At 42.3% G+C, this 25,437-nt stretch overlaps 1 long non-coding RNA gene across 1 annotated transcript; it reads left to right on the top strand.

Annotated features, from left to right (window-relative positions):
• The first annotated feature begins 10,242 nt into the window (after positions 1 to 10,242).
• LOC144391289 (uncharacterized) lies at positions 10,243 to 12,509 on the top strand. Its single transcript, XR_013455199.1, has 2 exons — positions 10,243 to 10,668; positions 10,939 to 12,509. It is a non-coding gene; the product is annotated as an uncharacterized LOC144391289 (long non-coding RNA).
• The last annotated feature ends 12,928 nt before the right edge of the window (positions 12,510 to 25,437 follow it).

Raw genomic sequence — 25,437 nt, 5'->3', positions numbered from 1 at the left:
GGCCATCATATCAAACTTGTGGAAAATAACAAACTCTGACAACAAACAAAGGGGGTGCCACATGCATGTTTAAGCCAAACTACTAGCCACTGCATGGGTCATTGCAGGCGGCTGGGTCTCGTCTCCACCGCTGGGCCCGGGTGAGACAGCCCGACGGTTTCATATAACTCATCCAACACAGATCCGTCTCCTGCAGAGGTCTGACCTATTCACTGACCTCCAAACGGACACATTCTCAGTTCTGTCATGGTCCAGCTGATGGATGAAAGGTTTATTGGGCCGCAGTTGGCCCATCATCAGGGGGAATCTTTTCAACCTGTTGTTGCTTGTCTGTCCTCCGAGGGTGACGGTCACGTACAGCAACGAGTAAGTGAGAAAAGCCGGACAGATGAGGATTGACTACCAGAAATATAATATATACATTTACAACTCCAGTTTCCATTAGTGCATAGGGACAAACCGAGAAGTACAGTGTTTTCATCATCATAACACTAAACCCTTCATGTCCACATATGGAGCAGCTCCTCCTCCCACAGGTCACCATGTTGCATCACCTACAGTGCAATAGCCAAGATTCAAGTTTCATCACAGAGTGGGTTTTGTAGTGACTCACATGCAGGTTGTGAAAGCGATACTTAACCACCTTAGCAGTAAACCACATTATAGCAGCGAAAAGTAACATAGTCCATTGAATGTGCTCCAAATGTGTCAATATAAATTCTTATCACTGACCATCATTGCAGCACATTGCAGTCCAGCACACAAGGCTGTTATTTACTTAATTTGCACCGAGCCTCTTTTTTAATCCATTTATGTCACGTAGATTAGATCTAAATTAATCCACGGTATCTTTTTAAAATTAAAACCACAATCGACTGGTTTGGTCTTTGTGCTACAGGCACACTTTGGTTTCTTCCAAGTGTTAAGCTCGGATACGCAGCCACACAGTTACCTTCGGATGGCTGTGGTTTGGTGAAACACTGTCTTTAGGTGTTTATTTTAATTTGGTAGCCTGAACCCAGCCTGCTTCCGCCCTGCAGTTTCCATGGAGATGTTAAAAGTGAAAACGTTTTTTTTAAAAGTCCTTCTTCAATTGTGTTTGTGCCACATACAGATATAACTTGAACTTACATTTGGAGAGGAAAGCTCAGGTTTCTCTCTGCGTCTCTGTTCAGGACGCTGCGAGTGGGCGAGAAACCAGATGCTCCATGCATCAGTAAGTGCAACTGCTTCATCTCCTCCATCAGCCCCGTGTGCGGCTCCAACGGCGTCACCTACCTGTCTGCCTGCTTGGCCGGCTGCACCCAGACGAGCAGCTCTCGGACCACGTCTCACATCCTCAAGGTCTTTACCCTTTAAGCCTTGAGGTAGCGATTAGTGACACTCATTGTCATTAAGAGTACGGCGGGAAAAGATGACAGCAAATGAATTACATTCAAGGCAAAACTTAAAATGGGCTTTGATGGTAAAGATCGACTTCAGATTGGTGTCTTTTATATTTGAATCACATGCAGTAGATATTTTTATGTTGCAGTCCATGTATAGAGTGCAGATAACTGAATTGTACTGTTTTTGTAATGTCATTTCTTCAAATGTTTTTTTCATGAAGCCTCTTCTTCTTCTCTTCACAGAACCTGACAGGATGCGCATGTGTATCCTCGAAAAGCGAGCTGGCCGCAGCCGTTCCGGGCAAATGTCCGATGCCCGGCTGCCAGGAGTCCTTCCTCATCTTCCTGTGCGTGATCTGTGCCTGCAGCCTGGTCGGAGCCATGGCCCAGACGCCGTCTGTCATCGTCCTAATCAGGTAGGTCGGATATACACGCGTGGGCAAGTGCGTTGTTTGTGGACATGTGTGTTCGTGCGTCGGATCTAATAACAACACAACTGTACTCCATCTGCCTGCCGTGCAGGACTGTGAGCCCTGAGCTGAAATCGTATGCACTTGGAGTGTTGTTTCTTTTGCTGCGGCTCCTCGGTAAGACATTTTACCAGATAACACATTTCCGATAGTATGTTGTAGCATGTCTCTCAATACTCAAGACTTGGTCCATTTGCCGAAGTGGTCGTTGAGCGTGTGGAGGTTTCACGGAACTCACTCACTCAGATAATCTGGGGAGCAATCGCATCATTCCAATCAATACTCGCCTAAATTGACCTGAATATGCATTTTCTTTTTCTTGTGTCATCAACTCTAATGCAATTTGGCTGATCTGATTTGTCTGTGTGGGGGATAAAACAGGCAAAGCATCTCAGGTCAATCAGGGCCTGTATTGGTGGGAGGAGTAATATAATTAAGGACTAAATCTAGTTATCTAAAAGTACCGTGGGTCTACTTTTATAGAGCACAAATTATATATTATGTTTAATTATCTTTGTGTTTGGGAAGTGTAAGTAACATATTTATATAGTAATTGAAAAAAGGGGATATTTAATTATATATTATATTTTTTTTGCTAAGTTGTTTACCAAACATTTATGAGATTGGAACGAATTTTAACATCCAAATATAAAAATAATTTCCCAAAAGAAAAGAAATATAAACACTGAAAAGGAAAAATCTAGATAACAGACGAAAAAGAGGCCACCCAGTTATTTGAAGTTGACCCTCAAATTGCTATGTAGTTTTTCTCATGTTATGAATTATTATTTTTTGTCACAAGTCCATGTGCTCAGCGAGTGTTTCTGTTTGACAGGATTCATCCCCCCTCCTCTGGTATTTGGTGCCGGGATCGACTCTACTTGCCTGTTCCGGGGTTCAGACTGCAGCGATCGGGGCGCCTGCCTGCTGTACGACAACATGGCCTACAGGCATCTGTACGTGAGCCTCGCCATCATGCTCAAGGGCGTGGCCTTCCTCCTCTACGCCACTACGTGGTATTGTTTACGCAGGAATTACAAAAAGTACATCAAAAGTAATGAGGGCTACATGACGCCGACCGAGTTTTACCCCTCGCTGACAGACGGCCCCAAGCTGGTCGAAGTTGTTTTTGATGGCGGCCCGGCGCAGGTGGCGTTGCGCCTCCACGTCCTCGGTAAGCGCTTCGGGGGCCCGTCGTAGTCGTTTACGCGTCAGCGAGGTGTCGTCCAGTGCCGCTGGGGAATTCCTGCGTCCGCCCCGGTGGCAGAGGAAAGACTAAAGCACTTCTCGGGCTCAGTCCTAGCTGATTAGTAGTGCGTGGACACGAGGCCGTTACAACTAGTTGCCATATTGCTTTAGGTCTGTCACCATCCCAGTGTTCTGTGTGAACAGTGGCAGTTTCCTTTCAGCCAGTGCACTGTGTGTTCTGTCTGTCATGCTCTCAAACGTGAGAAAGAAAAGAAGAAACTTCTTCAGCTATTCATATTTAAAAGTTGCCACGTGTTTACAAACTAATCGTTGAGTTGATGCATTTGAATTCAATGCAGGAAAGTTTCTTATGTAAAGAGAACAGAAACTGTATAGTGGCCTACTACATGCTTTAACTGTCCAAAATCAACTCTAGTACCTTTTAAACAAGGTGGTGTTTTCATGTAATCATGCACTGTTCAGTTTCTGCTTCTCCTGCTGGAACAGCCACTGTTTTTGATACTGTTTAGACTAGACCGTGAAGTCTTGTCTCATAGATGCATATGTGCAATTCATATCTGACACATCAATGTTTATTTATAGTTTTGTGTCAGACCGCGGATTTGTTTTTCATTATAGCCGTTATAGCTGTTTTCTTTCCATATATGTTTTTACATCCGCAGAGTTTATCCAGCCTAACATGTCTTAATAAGGGATTATTCAAATAAGAATGTTAATCATATTTTTTTGTATCTTTTGCACCTAGTGGAGGAGCAGACTAGAAAATCATGAGTGGTATTTCTATGTATATTGGACATTTAAGTAAAAGATATGGGGAGTAATATATTAGTTGTATTAAGCCCAGAATGATTTATTAGATATAGTATGAATTTAATATAATCTAATTGTCTGAGATATGTGTCTGATGTCATAGTAGATTTGGGACAATTCATGTAACATAAATAGTATGTTGCATGTTGGTGCAAACCAAATAAAACCTAGTCCCGTAATGTCTGGAATAGGGCTGCACAACGGTTTATTGAAATACCAGTATGACTGGTTGCAATTTCCAAATTGCCTTTTGCACAATATTTGTAAGAACTAAATTGGTCTCAAAAAAATATTTCAGATCCTGATCTTGGTTTGGTACAGCGCCCCCCAAAACATTACGCCATTGTCGTTTTAACACATTTCTTTTCAGCAAAAATGAGAATGATGATGTAAAAAAAAATCACTTCTACTAACTTCATTTTTCAAAATTGTGCAGCCCTAATTATGGATAAATAATACAGAAATATAGGAGTGGTTTTTTGTGTGTGCGGTCAAACACCGTGATCAACAGAACACACTGAATTTCTGAGTCTTTGTCTCATCAACACGACTTTACACACTGTACAACCCTTTTCTCTGATCTCTCTACATTTAAAGTTTTGACATTGTCCCCTTTGTCACTTTTTGTATGGAAACATTTCATTTATTTTACTCTGGAAATAAATTATTTTTCAGAAAAATTCTAATACGAGTGTTTTTGAAAGTGCTTTGAAGATCGTTTGGTTTTCAGTCATGTGCTTACACACAACCAGCACATATTCACAAGCAAATAACATTAAAATGGACATGGTAGAAACAAAACAGGATTAATGAAACAATCTATGAGCTGAACAAAAAATGTTGTACAAACGTTTTACGATGAATATTCCACTTTCATCTACTATCTCGCATAGAAGGACAGTGTTTTGTATCTAATATTCAAAGAAGAAAGCGCATAACTTTTATTCATGACTCATCACAGATTCTCAAAATAATACTACGTGCTCACTCATTAAAATGACGTTTTGATTAATTAATGTAGACCGAAGACTTGAGGTTGTGATTCACACAGCAGATTCACATCTTCTAGTTTATCTTATATTCTTCAGCCACTATTCAAAAATGAGCCGGTGAGAATATTGAGAGGTTGTTTTATGTACTGTAGATATACATATATATATATATATATATATATATATATATATATATATATATATATATATATATATATATATATATATATATATATATATATATATATATATATATATATTATTATTATTATTATTATTATTTCAGCTGCTACATGCTACATGGCATATTGACATAATTTTGGGAGCATTTGGTATTTTTCTATAAATTCTCTTGGCCTTTTGTGGTAATGCACCTAATATCATGCTGGGACATTCATCCCATATCTTATCAACCAAACTGACATATACCGAAAGTTGGAGCTTTGACTGCAACATGTTGGCCGTGAAATGACATGGTGAAATGACATTTCTTTGAAGCCAACAACCATATTCCTAAAATATTTTAAAAGGTCACCCTGAATCCTTCAACACACTTGGACACCTGCGTGTAGCCAATTAGATAGAGGCTGACACGAGGGTCAGCGGTAGTTTGGCTAATTGTGTTTTTTGCTTTCACACGGTGCACGTTTCACGTGCTTTGAAGTTGAAGACTGATCAGAGAAGCTGGTGCTTGAAATGTTTTTAAATTGGTTAAGGCTGAAGCCCCTCTGCAGATAAATATCTGAGCCAAAACTAAGCTTTCCATTTTAGTGGGAAATACTCATCAAGGCCCGTTTTTTCCAATGATCTCTTATCTTTTATTACTGCTTATTTCCAAATGATCAAAACACAGTCTGCTGAAATGGATTGAATCGCAACAGTTTTATTGTATGAAATATCTCACTGGGATAGAATACTTTATTAATACCATGTAAAAAATGAATAGTAAATCACAACTTTATGTGATGTCAGTGTTTGGCTTGTGTACCGAGGACAGAAAAAGTCTCCTTTCAGAATGTGTCGTATTAATCATTTCTTACGTCTTCTGAATCCAAATATAACACACTTTAAAAGACAAGAGAGCGTAGTGTGTTGCTGTGGTTGAAAGGTCTAATAATAGGTACAAAGATTTTTACAAATCCGGTGTATGACAACAGCTACAGTGTCAGCAGCATCTCCCTCAACGTCCCTCTCTGGTGCTTACTCACTCCTCACGCTCGTCACATCAAAGACACACAAAATACAGTATACTGTATGTGAATCAGCACTGTGAACATGAGTCATGTCATTATGCGCATGATGTCGAGGCTCCGTGCAGCTGCACTTTTCACTCTATGTAAATTAGCCCTTCATCCATGTCTATAAAATAGAATTGTGTAGATAATATATGCACTTCATTTAAGAAAGCCAGACCTAATCCTTTCATTTGCTGTAACTGATTAATGCTTCATTTGCAATTAAATCCACACTAGCCATGTGCTCAACTATACTATGATTAAGCTGAAAATGTGAGTGTTATTTTTAAAAGACTATGAAGTCTGATGTGCAAAGGAGGAGATGATCGTTGTGTGAGGATGAGCAGGACGGAGAGAAAGTCCTGCAGGATTGTCACCAGAGGGACATTGTGGTTTATTTTAGCATGGTTTGGTTTTACATTTTAGCGTGGTTTGTTTTATTACATTTTAGCGTGGTTTGTTTTATTACATTTTAGCGTGGTTTGTTTTTACATTTTAGCGTGGTTTGTTTTTACATTTTAGCGTGGTTTGTTTTATTACATTTTAGCGTGGTTTGTTTTATTACATTTTAGCGTGGTTTGTTTTATTACATTTTAGCGTGGTTTGTTTTATTACATTTTAGCGTGGTTTGTTTTATTACATTTTTGCGTGGTTTGTTTTATTACATTTGTTACGTCCAGTCGCTAGGGGGAGACGGACGCATACATAAACCCAGACTTTTTTGTTGGGTGAAAAAGAATATTTATTCTTGGAGACAAGAAACAAACACAAGAGCGTACGAACTGAGGGAAGGGGCCGGGGGTGCCGTGTAAATCAAAAACCGAATAGAACAAAAGGAGGCCTTCAGAAGGTAGACTATGCCAAAACCAACAAGTAACAAAAATCCTTACATTAACCAAAACATAAAGATACATCCCAACGGCGCCGCTGCTCCTAATGTGGCTAACACACGTTCTGTGAGGTGCAGTGTTTCAGTGGTGCCTGGCTCTGGCCCTCTTCCTCGCTCTCACAGTCATTCTCTGGATCTGGTAGCCGCCCCCAGCTGCAATTCGTTTGGCCTTTTAAGCCTGGCGCGCACTCCAATGCCCTCTTCTGGTTGGCTGGGAGTCTTCCAGGCGGATCCGCTTCGGTCTTCCCTCTGCGTCGTGGGAGGTTGCAGCCTGACTCCCTGTTCACCTGAGGTTGCCGTCGGCAGCCGTAACACATTTTTACATATCAACCCACCTTTCAGTACATGCACCTGGAGGGACTAATCAATTGCAGAGAGCCCTGACCAACCACATTACACAATGAAAGGACCTCCCCTCTCCAATTAACACAGCTGCTTTAAAGGACACTAAGCACGGCATGAAAGGGGGAAGCCACGGGAAGCCACAGAAAGGGGAAGCCACAGAAAGGTGAAGCCACAGGACATCAAGGGAGAGGACGGCAAGACAGCGGACGAGCAGGCAGGGTGCAACGAGGAGAGGAACGAGACGGACTGGACACCTCACCCAGGAAAGGAATGGAACCGGAAACAAGAAGAAAGGGCAGGACGGGTCAGCAGCAGTGGCTGGTCGAATTCTTAATCTTTTTAGTACTTTGTTCCAGCTGGACTTTTAATACAATTGTAGTTATTTATGGGTTTTTAGTTAATAATAAAATCCTCCTTTTAAACCACGCTTTTAAGTCTTGTGATCCATGCTGTTCTTCCTCTGGTGAACAAGAACCTGTTTTTATGGAGACCTAGACTCCGCAACTAGGTGGCGTTGCTGGTACCTTTTTTATAAATGTATTGTGGAAGTTGCGTTTGGAATGAAAGGCAATTCCGCGAGTTGAGAACAGCAGTGTGTGTCTCGTTTATTTTTACCACAACAACAAACTCTAAAGATGGCGCAGCCCTGTAACCTCACAAGCAAGGGTCTCTACGTCACAACATAACAAAACATTTAAAGGGACCGTGATCCCGGAACAGTCGCAATTGCGTGTACAGCAAAACGAGAACAAAGGTGAATTATGCAGTCACATTCACTACACACGTCCCCCCAGAATTCACCATACAAGAAAAATAATCAGTTGGGAGGTGGCCATATCAACCGACCAGAACGGCTGTGTTTCAGAGGGGGTTGAGGAGCCCCAACCGTGGCAGGTGTACCACCGCGACACGGGCGCGGGGTGTTGAGTGTGGGAGTCCCGGGAGGGAGGGACACAGGGGGTGGGCGCAGAGCTGGAGGACGCCCGCGTCGTGGGGGCTGGGCCGATTCAACGGGCCTAGCCACGTCCAAATGAGCTGGTTTGAGGCGGTCGATGGAGAGTCGCTCCGGTTTACCACCCATGTCCACCACAAAATGTTTGTCTCCCGTCTCCAAAACCCGGAATGGGCCCTCGTAGGGCGGCCGTAGCGGTCCCCTTTGAGCGTCGTGGCGAATAAAGACATAGTCAGCCGTCTGAAGCCCAGCGGGGACGTGCGACTGAGGGAGGCCGTGACGGGAAGTAGGGACAGGCGCGAAAAGCTTTGCATTGTCCAGTAGTGCGGCCCGCTGTAAGGCCGCAGACCAGGGAACAGTGGAAGTAGGGACAAAATCCCCTGGAACCCGCAGTGGCTGGCCATAAACAAGCTCCGCGGACGAGGACTTCCTTCGGTGCAGTCCTGATGCCAAGCATCACACACGGGAGCTTGTCGACCCAGTTGCCGTCTTTGAGGCCGGCGCGAAGAGAAGCCTTCATTGACCTGTGAAATCGCTCACAGAGCCCGTTAGCCTGCGGTTGGTATGCAGTCGTGCGGTGGAGTTTCGTTCCGAGGCTCTGGGCCACCGCGTTCCACAGCTCGGACGTGAACTGCGTGCCCCGGTCAGAGGATATGTCCGAAGGGGTGCCAAAACGGGCAACCCAGGTGCCGATAAATGCCCGGGTCAACTCGACAGTGGTCACCGATGTCAACCACCTTCTCCTTCTCAAGGGAAAACCAGCACTCCCTCCAGGCATGTTTCAGAAGGAGGATCTATACTCCAAACGAAGATGGAGGCAGGTGCAGTATCTCTGACATCTTCTGGAAGCGTTGGTCCAGAGAATACTTGCCCCTTCTACATGAAAGGCAGAAGTGGCTGGAGACAAAGAGAAATGTGAAAGAGGGAGACGTCGTACTCATTGTGGATGACAGGGCTCCAAGAGGGTCCTGGTTGATGGGAAAAGTGGAGAAGACAATTCCCGACTCCTTAGGTTTTGTCCGTCGGGTCCTCGTCAAAACGAAGACCAACACCTCAGCGACCCAGCCACAAGAGCTAAGGTCAGAATGGCCACCCAAAGTTCACATGTTCAACTTTCTACTTCTCAGCACCATATGCACGAGCATGGAACCACTTTTAGCAACGAATTTAGGCCGAATTGAAATTATGAAAAGGCAAAATGAAATAACAACCTTGCTGGTACAGCAACAACAAATGGCATCTCTGCCCAAAAGAGATCTGCAGGCTTTCGATGGCAACCCATTACAGTTTCACACTTTTATAAGAGCGTTTGAGAACGGTGTCGAAAGCAAGTCGAGCAATTGCAGTGATCGCCTGTATTTCCTTGAACAGTTCACTAGAGGTCGCCCAAGGGAACTTGTACGAAGTTGTCAGCATGTTGACCCTGAAAGGGGTTATGCTCAAGATAAGGCTTTGCTACAGGAACACTTTGGTAATGAGCAAATAATTGCCACTGCTTATATGGACCAAGTTCTGTCATGGGCCCCAATAAGGTCCGAAGATGTTAATGCATTACAGGATTACGGTTTGTTTCTTCGAAGCTGTAGCAATGTGATGAACGGCGTACATTATATGTATGAACTGGATATGCCCGCTAATATGCTTACAATAGTAAAGAAATTGCCATACAAGCTTCGGGATTGCTGGAGAACAGTAGCCTGCGAGATACAAGAGAGCCGTAACCAAAGGGCTACATTCAGCGACATTGTTAATTTCGTTGAAAGGCAAGTTAGAATTCTAACACACCCAGTGTTCGGGAATATCCAAGACCCCGCGCCAGCATTAAGTAAAAGTACGAATCGAACCATCTCTAAACCCAAAGGAAGTATTTTCGCTACAACTGCGACCACGGTAGAAAATAGGAATATTGGAACACAGGAATGGAAACGGTACACTGCCTGACCCATCAAAGATTGTCTGTTTTGTGAAGGTGAACACACTCTAGAGTCATGCCCTCACCTGGAAGAGAAGACTCGCACCGAAAAGATCACATTCTTAAAAGAAAATGGTGTTTTCTTTTCCTGTTTATGTACAGGACATATCAGCAAAGATTGTCAAAAACGGTTGACATGCCAAGTGTGTTGTATGAAGCACCCCACAATGCTTCATATTCAGTTTAAGGAGAAGCAAGCAAAATCTGAAACTGAACAAGAGCCAGGCACGGCAGTGGGCAGAGCCTTAATGTCCAATGGCCTCACTGGGGCTGGTGAGGAAGATTGTAAACTTCCCATAGTCCCAGTACAGGTTAAGTCTAGGAAAGGTAATAAGACAGTGCTCACTTATGCTTTCCTAGATCAAGGAAGCACTGCTGTTTTCTGCACTGAGAACTTAATGAATAGGCTTAATCTCACAGGAAAGAAAACTTGTATCCTTTTACGTACTATGGGTCAAGAGAAGGTCATGAACACCCAATTAGTCACAGGTCTCGAGGTGGCTGGTCTGGATGGTGAGATATTTTGCGAAGTACTTTCACTCAGGAGAGTATGCCCGTCAATAAGGGAAATATTCCACGTCAACAGGATCTTCAGAGATGGCCTCACTTGCGACATGTTCATCTGCCAGAGATCGATGCAGAAATCGAGCTGCTAATAGGAACAAATGTGCCAAAGGCCTTGGAACCATTAGAAGTGATCCGTAGCCTGAACGATGGACCTTATGCCATCAAAACAATTCTAGGGTGGACTGTTAATGGACCATTGGTAGGAGACCGCAGCGATGGATTTGACATTGTCACAGTCAATAGAGTTTCAGTTTCAAACTTGGATAAGCTCTGGCAGCAACAGTTCAAAACTGATTTTCCAGAATGCAGCCACGAGGAGCAACCTGCTTTGTCAAGGGAAGACCAAAAAATCATGAAGCTGGTCAGAAATTCAGAGAGCCTTGTGAACGGACATTACCAGATTTCATTGCCCCTGAGAGAATACAAATTAAACATGCCAAATAACAGAAAAGTCGCAGAGCAGTGTACTCTAGACCTTCAAAGGAGGTTCAAGAGAGATGTGTCTTTCCGACAGCAGTATGCAGACTTTGTGGACAATCTTGTCTCCAAAGGATATGCTGAGCGAGTATCTGCGGAGGAACTGACTCGTGATGATGGGAGATTGTGGTATATCCCGCACCATGGCATCTACCACCCTCGAAAGGGGACGATGCGGGTGGAGTTCGACAGCGGAGCACCTTTCCAGATGAAATCTACCAATGATCAGCTCCAGCAGGGACCAGATCTCACCAGCTCATTGATAGGTGTCGTGACCAGATTCAGGAAGGAACCAGTGATAATCTTGGCACAAATAGAGTCCATGTTCCATCGAGTGAGAGTACCAGCAGAAGACATGGATTTGCTGAGGTTTCTCTGGTGGCCCTATGGTGACTTTGCACAAGAACTGGTGGACAGAATGAAGGCGCATCTCTTTGGTGCAACTTCATCACCAAGTTGTGCTAGTTTTGCACATAGAAAACGTGCTGAGGACAATGAAGGGCAGTTCAGTCTGGAAGCTATCGAGAAGGTTTTAAGTTGACTAAATGGACGAGTAATCGACGCGCCGTGATTACAGCAATACCAGAAGATCAAAGGGCAAAAGACAGAAAAGGACTAGTACGAAGGCTACTTATCAAGACTAAGACCAATTGTTTAGATAGGACAATAACCAAAGTCTGTTTGCTACTGGAAGCCGAGGTCTGAAGAGACAATTACTTTTGACTGATCTACTCACACGACAAAAGGTGGTGGTAAAGATCACCTTGACAGGCTAAGTGCTTGAACCTCTGGCCTAGACTAGACTCGTTCGTGAAAGAAGATGACTACACCCCCTTACTGGAATATTAATCATGGGCATTCGTTTGATGTATGTTTTATTGTGTTTTTTGTAATTACTACAGTGTTATAATTAGGGGCTGGGATGTAGCGGCCGTCTGCCACTTCCTGTGTGTGAGTGTTGGTACTTTTATTTTGAAATGTAATTATCATCAGAATCACGTGGGCAGGTGTGCAGTGGTTTATGAATGAGTGTAGGCATCTAGGCGGAGTGATGGTTGTATGGACATGGGGGTGAGTCGGGAGATGATACTTTTTGTTGACCGTATCCTACAGCGCACTTTATTGCACCGTCGCACAGCATGTATCGCTTCGCCTGCTTGGATGTTTTTTAACTTGACTTTCGGACAATAAAATCAATGAACTTCACAGGAGGAATCTGCGTCTGTTTGGAACGAGTCCACACACCAATCTCCCGTACTTAGCCTCACGTGACTCTACCGGATTGTAGTCACCACAGATACATTTAGTTTTAGTGTGTTCAATAAATGTTTATTCTGTTCGGCCCGCGACCTGAAGTGTGTTTTGAATTTTGGCCCCCTGTGCTATTGAGTTTGACACCCCTGCTCTACACATTAACATTCTGTCACAATGTGATGTTAAAACCTGGGGACGGATGCCAATTGCCGTCCTTTATGGATTTCTCCCAATTTTATCCCCAAAGAGGGTTTTTGGGGAGTTTTTTCTCCTGTCAGGTAATAAATGAACAACTTAATGTAAGACAGCCGACTGAGGCAAATGTCTTGAGAATTGAACCACATGAACTGTCTTAAATCTTATGATGAAGTGTGATGAACGGTGATCATTAATGATGGGTTGTTGTAATTAAAGTGTACTAGTTATAAGATGAAGACTTAAACGATGTATGCTTTGTTATATTCACTCATTGAGGCATAAATCCAACTGTATCTACATTGAGTGCATTGGAATGTGAGGGACAGATTTCAGGTTACAGCTGCAGCTTCACACCTCGACGTGAAGGGGACAATACAGGAGGGGACACTCTGAAGAAGAAGCCAATGGCATTCAAATGCACCCAAGAAGACACACCTCAAGAGTTTTCAAAGCAATTAAATATATGATTATACATCGTACTGACATTTTGAAAGGCCTCTGCATCCAGCTGAAACAAATTGTGCCAGTGCTTCCAGGGGTCCCGCTCTTGTTTATTGTGTTTAGAAGCCATCAGCGGGGTCTGTCTTGTGTTTAAGGAGTCGCTGAGTGCCTTATTCATTATTCACTTGTTATTGGAGGAAAAGAAATCCGTCTGTGGTCGCAGTCAAAATCCTTTTTTATGTCCCTTTCCCTGAAATTGAGCGAATCTCGTCTTGTGCTGCGATGCTGATGAGGACGGGTCGTGATTTGTAGACCACAGCAGCGGGATAATAACGCCGGAGGCCGCGCCGCTAATAGTCGGCGGAAGGTAGACAAAAGGGAACGTGACATTTTGAGAAGCTGAGGAATTTTCTTTTGACATGCACGTATCTCATGCAGAGATAATGCCTCGGCTAAATATAGTCCTTTGCCCCATGGGGGGTTTCCACAGATTAGGGAGACGGTATTTTGGGTTCAAGATCATTTCCAGCTGAGTGTTGTTATGATGCAATGGAACAATTTGGCATACTGAAGCAATTTATTGGACCTTATACCAATAGATTAGTCGGCTGATGTGCATATTTGCCATTTCTCTCTGAACTCTTTCCTAAAGCAGAAGCTGTCATAGTATATTGACAGTAACCATTAAGTTGTAATAGTAAGATGCCGTCTAGTGGAAATCATGCGTCTATTTCTGATGATTTGGAATTGTTGGATTAAACTTAATGAAATTAATTGTGTTGTTGATGTTTTGCGTACTCATAGGTTCGCGCTGAACGGCGACCACAAGTTTTAATTTGGATTATGTTAAGCTATTAAAAAACAGGCACTGGTGCTTTGTTTCCCTCCCACACCGTAGAGAATAGAGTTGCTTTATTGTGAAGATAATTACCGTCTTACCGTGTTTTCTGGTATTTACTTGGAGGTTGAGTTTAACAGCAGTAAACAAAACGCCATGCTGCTTTTCTGCTGAATTTCACTTGTATTTCCGCTCTGTTTCACTCTTGGTAGAGAATTCTGAAAAGCAAAAAGTCTTCACTAGCTAGAGAGCATAAACAGATGGAGAGTATTTAAGAGCAAAACTGAATATAAGTGGCTCAGTAATGTATGAGCTACCGGAGGATCAAGACTTTTGAAAAGGTAAATATATATATATATATATATATATATATATATATATATATATAAATTAACTGTACCCATTACAGAGTAACAGTCACTGTAATCGCCTTACGAAATGAAAGACCTGTCAACTGGTATATCGAATGGCTCACTTTAAGGAGATATATGATTAAAGTGAAGGTTCTTGGCTTTTTATTGAGGCTCACGCTGTGAGTCTGGTGACAGAGCATATGAATCCTTTTCACATTTCCGAACATGCTTTTGAGCGCCCGCTACGTGTGTGATGTCAAACCTTTGTCAGTCCATGACTCTGAACTGAGTGTTAGCTAACATGCTACAGACCTGTCCCCTCCCAAAAAACGTTCCTATTTATATACCAAGCGGGTTTTTGAAGCTGTGTTGATTGCTCAGAAATGTTTTTGTTCTTCATTTAGAAAACATGTCTTTGTAAACGTGTGTGGTAGAGATGCTCAAATCTAAGACAGAAACCAGACACAAAGGAAACAATTTCCCATTTGCTGACTTTGAAATGAAATTGTCTTTGTTGTGTTGCTTTCTCTCAGGTGCACTGGCACCAGTGGAGGACTACTCTCTGGATCAGTTCCTGCAGCGTCTGCAAAGCCTCAGCGGCAGTGTGCTGTGGATCCCGGCCTTCATGGCCAAGGGGGGAGAGGAGCGCGTGGAGTGGGCCCTCCGTCTCATCCTATCTCACACTGTGGACGTGCGCACCGCCGTCCCCTCGCTGCGCCTTCTCCACGCCGTCAGAGGGTGAGAGGTTGATCGGGCTGCTCCTGGTTAAGGACACTTGTGTGGGCATTATAATGGGGTGTGGTTGGCTGGCTCTAATCTGCAGCCCTGGTGGCTGTTCCTAAGCAGAACATTACAGCTGATGTCCTGAGTCTTCTCTCATTGTGCACCTGGAGTCATTAGGAAGTGAAGTTCAGGTAGACATGTTAGGGTTTTATGATTTATTGATGGCCCTTAAATAACTGGTGAACATTTGGCGATGTTCACTTATTGGGTTTCTTGTAAAGAGTTGGATTGGATGGTCGATAAAACTAATCTTGTTTGTGTTTTAAGTAGGAAGCAGGAGTGAGGAGGTGAGCTTAGTGTGGAAAAGCTAAACTGGCAAACAAGCATTTGCACAATTGTGGCACAAAACAGAGTAAGACTGAGACTTTTGGCAACCTCGTTAGCTTTTACTGGGAGTTACTTGGCAATTTCTTGTTAAACAAAAGCCTGGTGCAGTGCGTTCCCGTAGTCGTGTCGTCGCAGTGAGGTTACCAAGCAACCAGCTGAAGTCGACAAAGTGCTGAGGGTTTTCTTCGCGGTATGGATCTTCTCCTTTAACTCTCTGCAAATAGTGGTAAAATATCACAAAGTACCACTCACTTCTTTTTATCCAATTCCGTTGCTTGGATATGTAGATATTGATAAATGAACTATAACTTGTTGAGCTGTGGTATAAAAGGACAATTCTATTTTGATAACCATTTTTTTGACATATTTTAGAACTGGATCATTCTTGGTGATTTTTTTTTTGTTGCAGATCTTTGAAATCGAGCATCCAGCATCCACTGCCTTCAGGCTGCCATAAAACCGATCTGAGCAATTTGTTCTGCTGTCCTTGCCCCTCATCACAACCACACTGTGCTCTGCTTCTTTCCTGGAAAGACCAACAACCGCTGGTCAGTGTACGCCACAACTAACACAACTAATTGCAGAGGGGTCGAACCGGGCCATCGTTTTTATAGTCAGTTTGCTTAGTGTTTTACAAGAGAAAAATCTTATCGAGAATAATTCCAATGCTTTTGTCCTTTTTTTTAATGCGGTGTCAGATGAATCCTCCCCCTGACCTTGTCGTTTTCTCAGTAAGACTGAGCTTCAAAGCTCGTCTGTGCCCCAGAGTTAAAGCATCTGCTCATAATTCACTCCATCAGACCATTTTACTGCAGAGTTTCTGCCCTTCATGTCACACAAACTACTTTGAATAGTACAACCTCTGCATCTCAATGTGACCTTCCACACTGAACCGCGGAGAGCACAGCCTGAGGAGGCAGCAGTAGCCTCTAGGCAGGAGAAATAGACAAGTGACTGGAAAGGAAAATGAAGGTGCGGCGAGGTAACGTCTAACCACCTGTCCCTGGGGCTGCTCCCGAGGGCGTCATCTGGCATTTCACTACCGGAGGGTGCAATTGTGCAGAACCGCGCCAGTTTGTAGAGAAACATCTATTATACTTTGTCCAGATCCAAGACACGTGAATGTTATTTGTTTACTGTGCAGATGGCTGCACGAGTCTCAGGGTTTTTGGGCCAGGAAATGTGTTGTGTTACTGTTTTGTGCAAGGAAGGATTATTTTCATTCTCTGTCTCCAGAAGAGATATCTGCACACTTAAATCTATGCAGTAAGTGTGCGCCCGTCTCTTGATCAATCATTGTTGGTTCTTGCACTTTCACACAGATGATGCCATTTCCTAGAGCCCAAAATATTTCCCAATGAACAGTACAAAGCCCACAGACATTTCTTTTTTGTGTAAAAAGAAATGCCTGTGAGCGCAATGCTTCTGTGAGCGCAATGCACACGGGAATGTTTGCACACAGTTGGGCCGATGTAAACTCACAATGTGAACTTTTCTCAAAGAATACCTGCTCTTCTTCTGCATCACTGTACTAGACTGAGGTCAAGTTGTAGCCGCGTTTTGGTAGTAAGAAGAGCTTAGTTGTTTGTTTTTTAAATGAATGTATTGGTGACTAAAGCTGTAAAAAATGAACCTCATAATGTGCTTTAAATGAATTTAGAGTTGAAGTTAGCAGCCGTTTCAGTGCAATAACACTGAGAGCAGTAGAAATGCCTTTATCCATTTATAATGACGTATGAGTTATACTTGTGTGGAGAGTTGTGGTTAGTATTTCAGCCAATATAGGTTGATGCAGATATTTGTGGATTTTGATTGAAGTATTTTGTGCCTGTAATAGTAATGATAATAATAATCAATACATTAAACCATTGTACTATTCACAATCCCAGAAATAAAACTAGGTTTATTCAAGTTATTATTAACAAGATGAGACCGATGGAGAAAGTCACATGGCTGTCTTAATAATGTCTCTCTTACATTAGAGATACCTAGTAATACCAGACACAAAATATTGATCTATTCAAAGGCACAATGGAAAAGCATAGCTGCACATGGGTGACACACAAAAGCAGAGGCACAACAAAGGATCTGCACTTTTCTGCACATACAGTGAAAAACCCAAATGAAACATGACACAATACTGAAACAAACAGTGGTCATTTAGTCAGAACGATGGCGCAAGAAAAAGCCGGCAGACTGATGAGATCATTGTATCAAAAACGTCGCTTTCATACTGACAACAGTGACAGGAAATGTACGCAGTCTTCTTTGAATGACAATTACCTTGTTTCCAACAACTGGAAAGGAGTTGTACGAGTAGGGAATTACAATGTATTCTTTTAACGAGGGCTGGTGGTCAATCAGACGCGGCTCTAAGCCACGGTGCACTCAATCCAACAACGTTTTTGATTAAAAATGAAAGTCACCTAAACACCTTCCCTCCCATTTACTGCCGAAACCTGATCCAGTTGTATTCTGCAACACGTTTTGTTTACTTTTTAACTCCATTCAGGGTGCAGACGGAGGTCAAAACCACACGCCAAAACTATTTTAGTCAAAACCAGTGTTGCCACTTGAAACGAGGCTTTCTTTTTTTGATTTTTCACAAGAACTTGAAGCAACTCTTCAGGAGGGAAATCGGTCAATTTCTAGTTAAACATTAAGACTCAGTGAGCCTTTGGTAGAAATTATTGTGGGAGACCTTCCATTAATACTCAACATATTGTTCACCAATCTCTCAAACAAGAGATGCCAGATTGTTATAAAAAAAATAAGACACAGTGTGCACGTCGAACATGTTAAATGCTGCTGTCGATGTTGTTCGATTAAGCAACAATGTCACATGACTCAGCACACTTGATCACAAGAGATTATAGCGTTCACATTCATAGCAAATGGTTGTATTTCATAAACACCTCACAAACATACCCTGAGTCAATTATTAAAAAAAAAAAATAGAAATAATCTAATAATACTATTAGAAATAATTGTGCAGGTAATATGTGCCACACAATGGAAGCAGCAGTAAAGCGGCAAAGAATGATTTCCATGGGGGCTCGACACAAATTAAAGCCATGCATCGGCAGTGTGATTATCTGATCCGATGAGACTTGAACTACACAAAAAACAGGAAATCAATTTCCATGGAAAACAGGAGTTATCAAATATTGACGTCCACGCTGGGATTCACCTGCAGAACAAAATGGAAAGTTATTTTGAATTCTATGCGTTACCACTACCACCGTGGTGAGGAGGAAATGTTCTGCAGCAGATTCCGGTCTGACTTGGATGCCGAGAACGTCTGGTAAACAGGATGGCAAATCTTCCTTAGAGGAAACGGTTGTGTGTTAAAGAACAATGGAGAGGACGGAAGGGTGAAACCTAACATCGACATCAGATCAGACAGACTACAACGCTTCTTTAACACAGCCACTTCCTTCAAGAAGCTCATGCAGCAGATATACATTTTAAAGGCATACTTTAATATTTGTATTCTGCTGCTGTAGTTTTGTACTGGATCGCATTACTTATTAATGTTGAGAGTAATAGATGTCTACTAAAAGCAGTTGGACCTGCTGTAGTGGCACTGAACTTACTTTGACACAACTATGGGGCCACACAGCAACATTTGATAGTCAAAACGGAGTTGAAAGATTAAATATATTAGGAAAATCAAGGTAAAGGATTTCCATGACTGCTATGGTAAAACGTGAGACAAGAAGGAGGAAAAGTGAGACAAGTTAATTTAAGCAAATTAAAAGTATAATATGACCACAACGGGGTAAATGCAAAAGAGGGCCAACTAGTTATTGCATCAATAGAGTAAATCTCAGGTTCCCTTTCACGCGTGTGCATCGCTCTAAATAAGATGAGGCCACAATCTCACCATTTGGTCCAACTGAATAAACAACAACGTCGTTACATCTTTTTCATTTTTTTTCTCCCACATTGTGACGACTAAAGTGGTGACATCTCACACCCTCACATACAGCCTCACATTAGAAAGTGGAACAATAATTCCACTGACATTAATTGAAAAGGTGTTGCCAACATTTGTGTGTGAGCATTCTTTGGTGCGAAATGTGCAAATCATGATTGAATATGCTTTTTTCCTGTTATATATCTTTGCAAAGCAATTTGAAGGAACTTGTGAAGGCCATTTTCACTATTTACCAATATTTTATTAACTAAAATATCTACTGATTAACCAGGAAAGGCAACCAATTGATCTGCAAATAGAATATTGCAGCAGTAATATGAAACATAGTGAACTTAGAATAAACCCTATGTGGCGAATGGAGAGATATTTAGATAACGATTTAGTAGACACGCTTCACGCAGGTCACATCCACATCAGGACACAAAATCATACACACACACCACGAAGTTGCTCAGCGCCTTCGATACCAGGCCCACCCACACGTATCACAAACACGTGCTCTTAATCAATAACGACCACAGGGTATACCGTGATCTGCACATGTGGCTGCATCTTTGCGGTGCTCGCTGTGATCACAGCACCGTCCAACGCGTACCTGACTACTCTGACGAGCAGGCACGTGATGAGAGCAGCTGTCAGCACGCAGACGCAAATAACGATGGTTTTCAGAGTTGGAAGATGAGTCATTAGAGATGAAATCCGGGAGCCCACGGCGGCGTCGGTGACATTATGGGGCAGCGCTCCATCACCTCCGCCGACCACTGACGGCGATGTTGTATTTAACTCCCGCGTTGCAGGTCAAGCGATGCGATGCGATGCGTTCGCGGCTCTCCGCCGACCCCCCAAAGAGGCGCGATAATCACAGTTAATATGAGATAATACGTCACCATGGCGCAGGAATAACGAGGCGACAACAAAAGAAGAAGAAGAAAAAAAACTGCAAGCAGAACGTTCTTTCAGTAGTTTTTGGAAAAGTAGATGAAATGCGACAGCAGCTGTCACGTTATGGAAAGTCGGCTTATCATTGGTGGATTCAGCTGTTCACGTGATCATATCCGCATATCTGCGTCCTGGTCCAAAGCTATGGAATTCCGTTTTAGTCAAAATTAAATAAATAAATAAATACATAAATACATGAAATATGCATTTGAAATACAAATATTAAATACATTTAATTATTTCATGGTACTTTTATTTCATAATGCCACTTTTCATTTCATGGTACTTTTATTTCATAATGCCACTTTTAATTTCCAGAGTCTTTTATTTCATAATGTCACTTTTCATTTCCAGAGTCTTTTATTTCATAATGCCACTTTTCATTTCATGGTACTTTTATTTCATAATGCCACTTTTAATTTCCAGAGTCTTTTATTTCATAATGTCACTTTTCATTTCCAGAGTCTTTTATTTCATAATGCCACTTTTCATTTCCAGAGACTTATTTCATAATGCCACTTTTCATTTCCAGAGACTTATTTCATAATGCCGTTTTACATTTCACGTTCTTATATGCAAATCAGGGGGCGTGGCTACATCCAACATTCAGAACAGACAACAGAGGATATTCCTGGATATTCCTGGATATTGGATTTCTCGGGTTGATAGACCGGACAACACAAAGCTAGCCAACTTGTCGCCAGGAATACCCAGAGGCGGGCGTCCAGCACGTGTGCTTGTAGTACCAGCGCTAATGTTGACTTCATCAACTTGGACCTCTTCCACACGCACGCGGTGCTCAATCAGTCTTAAACAATTTAAAACTTCGTTGTCTATGTATACATCTTGAAGAGCACTTATCCGCCCTAGTATTTCCAAAAAACCCTCAATATGTGTCAAAATCGTATCTGCAGAAAACCCATGTTGATCGATTTGATCTGCTAATGCTAGCATGCTACCTCGGAGCCCACCGATGTCTTTCATTATCTCAACACTCACGTCCCTTAGCCAGCCTTCTTTTGCACACGGCTCTGTTGTCTGTTCTGAATGTTAGATGTTGCCACGATTTGCATATAAGAACGTGAAATGTAAAACGGCATTTTGAAATAAGTCTCTGGAAATGAAATGTGGCATTATGAAATAAAAGTACCATTGAAATAATTACATGTATTTAATATTTATGTATTTATTGCCTCATTTATTTATTTCATGATGTATTTCAAATGCATATTTCATATATTTACGTATTTATTCATGTATTTAATTTAGACTAAAACGGCATTCCATACAAAGCTTCTCCTGACGGAGATGGAATCTCTAGGTCGCAACTTGCATTCGCTCCCAAACGCATGTCTCCTTCGGGTGAGCTATAGCAACCCTTCCGGCTGGCACGAGGACGAGTGGAAGGTGGAGATGGGGATTACCCGCTGCAGGCTGGCCCTCTGGGCTCCTGGTGCTGAGGAGAAGACGTGTGACATCCGCTGCTGCCTTCACGGACGCCTCGTACTTCCTAACGCCCACCGGCCTGCTGTCAACAAGTCAACCATTGGTTGTACGCCTCTACAACCAATGGTCGACATACAACCAATGGCTTATGTTTGATGACTCTGTGAATGAAACATAATAATAGAATGGAAGGAAATATAATATGGTGAATCTAATATTAAGTATTAGACCCTACCCAGTGGAGGGGCAAGGACTATATATTTTAGTCTGCTTTCAGAAATATAGCAATATTATTTACTAACACCATAACATAAAATAATCATGATACAGGTGAGGCTACTTTTTGTATGTTTTCGGCATCAAAATTCAGTCATTGACGTGTATTTACTATTTTGATAAAGAGCGCCTGTCTGTCTTCCCAACTCTGAGAGCGCTTCAAACAACATGTCATTCACCCATTCACACGTGTTCATGCACTGACGGAAGAGTCTATCGGGCCCATTACAACTAACTCGTTAATATCTAAAGGCACAGCATAAGGGAGCAACTTGAAGTTGGAGCTCGGCAACATTCTACCTCTGAAGATGTTGCCACACACTCATAATCTAGGGTATAAGTATAAGTAGCTGATATTATGCTGTGTAGCTATGTGAACTAAAGTAAAACTACAATATTTCGTAAAATCCAGAGCAATAGAAGTAGAAATTCGAAATACTAAAGTAAAGTTTAGCACTTAAATATTGGTGGATTCCACCTCTGCACCGTCACTTGTATTAGAGGCAATAGCTATGTCTAGTCTATAGAAATATTTAAGAACAGGAATATTAATATCTACAAATAAAAATAGGGGTACAGGAAAGTCCTTACTATTGTGTAATTGGTTTGTGGCATGCAATTGAGAAGCGGCAAATACAACTTATAGTTGTATAATGGGGACTAAAGTTCCTTCAATCCATATACAAATTCCTCACATACAGGCTTTCATCATCATCAGTGATCACTGAGCTATCAAAAGTATTGCAGTTAGCCTAACACATAACGTCAGACATGTGTTTTACTATGTCAGCACCTGCATTCGGTCAGTTTGGCCCAACATTACCAGAAACACCCCAGAGGGCGTCACCATGGGGTTATCAATGCTACATGTGCCTCTATGTGTCTCTTACATATCACTGCATTATTTATTCATTTTATTTAATGACAAAACATTGAAAATAGTAAAAATTGTTATGTCTAAAAATTGCAAATGGTACCTTCAGTTCAGTTTGGCTGACAGAGTGACCACATCCCATCCTGAAGTCAATCTGTCTGACGTGCTCTTGGAGAACATTTGGAGTGGACCAACAGTTCCTGAGGGCAGCGTTTATCTGATGGTACTGGGCCACAGCAAACACAATTAACCAAGGGCATCAGACTCCTGGGTTACGAACGAAGATCCAAGGGAAAATATTCCCCAGACAACCAATTTGTTAGCAACCAATTGACCAGTAATGTGCAAATATATAGGAATAACGCAAACACAAAGAAAAGCTTTGTCTCACTCACACAGACACACACCGAGCCACAATTATTTTTTTCACCTGGCTTATGGGTGTACGGTCTGAATAGTCCTTTTGAAAAAGTAGACTAACAATTAGATTTGCCACTACAAATAATCCCTCTGGTGTCTAGTGGGTACGCTCTTTGCGGTTTATCTGAAAACAAAAAGCAGCCTGCAGTTTCTTTTGATGTCAGATCTTATTTATGCGTAGCCACTGTTCACGCTGTCTCTCCCTGGTCCTCCTGTGTGCGAGAGCCATTCAGAGCCCACTAGATGGCAGCACAGAATAACATTAGAAATGTTCCTTTGCTGCACAGGTCAGAAGTCAGCACTGCCTGTTGAGCATTTGGAGCAGGAGAGGAAGTGAGAGGCGTGCTGTACACAAGCATGAGCACAAAGCCAGAAAGTCCCTGCGCACATGTTACGGGGTTCATTTGGCAACGCTGTTTACCTCTTATTGAGGACATGGTCCTTCGTTCTCACAAGGGACGCTACACATCTAAAGCTAAAGGGGGTTGTCACATTCTGGGGGGGAACGGCCTGAACTTTGCACAGAGAAGCAGCTTTGAATGTGATCACGTGATCAGGTCACAGCGCTTCAATCCGGTTTACGGGTTTTGTTTCTTACCCAATGTTTGTGTAAAGCGCAGAGAGGAAAAATACAAATTAATATATTGTTTAAGAGAATGTATGAGCCTCACTTAACAAGCCACATTTTGTGTTAGGGGGGGATTTCAGAAGTTAACAATACTTGATTAATTTGAAACGTGCAACTTTCATCCCTTCAAGCCCTATAGTCCTGGACATGCCTCCCCATTATTCTCCACTGTTTGTGGAGCAACATTGACCACACCAGAATACACAACCATTTGTCTAGCTAATTAGAAAGCAAACATAAGAACACAGTTTACCTGTTCTTCTGTTTTTACAGTTTAAAATGACGTCTAGTGACGCCTGAAATAGAACTCCCAATGTGATGCTGCCTGTTGAGGGACACACTTCTGCAACACGAAAGGTTAACAAATGGCTGCATTTGCATCTTCCCATAGGTAAGTGTGTACTTGTGTGTTATTGCAAGTCATACTATTGTAAACATGAAGAGTCAATAAAAGCTCTCGCCGTCCCGGCCCTGTGTGTCTCCTCTGTTTCTCTGGTGCAGCATCAATAGTTATAAACCAGAAAACCAGTGCCAATTATTCCAATTCTCGATCTCTATTGCAACATTCAGATGCCATAAAGTTTTAAAATGTCTCTTATTTTGGGATCTAGACATATGTGGTGGGAAAGCACAACCCTGTGTAAACCGATCCAACCAATGTTCACTACCCTCACTGGCCTTAAATTCTGATGCACTTGCAGAGATGGCGCTCTTGTTACTAGGCTATAGTTCTTTTTAAGGAAATCTTCCACTGCAGAGAGCATGCGCTGTCGTGGCAAACATCTCATTGGTCAGTGATGGGGGTGGTAACACAAACTCCATAGACTTTCCAAGCTAGGCTGCACTGAATAAACACCCAAAGTGTGCTTAATTTGGTTCTCCCCTTCGTTCAAATTGTTCGTCTCTTCAGCTAAATCAAATGATACAATCTTTATTGATTTCGTCACAACCGAAGCAGGCATTCACGTGTGGTTGTTATTATTTCTATTCAGAGAAGCCTTGAGGATGCAGCTTTACGACTTTGCGTGAGATTAATTGTTTGTGTAGTTCTGTAACAGAGCTGTAAACAATAAAAAAAGACAATAAACCTTGTGAATGGCATATCTAAATCCAACATGCAATGATTTGTGGCCCCTCACGAGTCTTTCATTAGTGTGAAATGGTGGTTGTCAGCCTACATCACTATCAGGAACAACTCCTGAATTATGATGTTATAGGCTTCATAAGCCAGGGAAGAAGCCCGACAGATACTTTATTGACAGATCTGCATTAAAAAACATTTCCATATCAAACGTGTTTAAAGAAGGCCAGTGTTTCTGAAGCAACACAAAGCCTTGGTCCAATGCATAACTAACATACCTTGGTGTTTTGAGGAAAGGCCTTTATTTAGTTGATGGAAAAAGACACAACGTGC

This window comes from Gasterosteus aculeatus, chromosome Y, assembly GCF_964276395.1.
Source record: "Gasterosteus aculeatus chromosome Y, fGasAcu3.hap1.1, whole genome shotgun sequence".
NCBI lineage: Eukaryota > Metazoa > Chordata > Actinopteri > Perciformes > Gasterosteidae > Gasterosteus > Gasterosteus aculeatus.
Note: the sequence above shows the minus strand (reverse complement) of the source record. Positions and strands in the feature narration are given on the sequence as shown.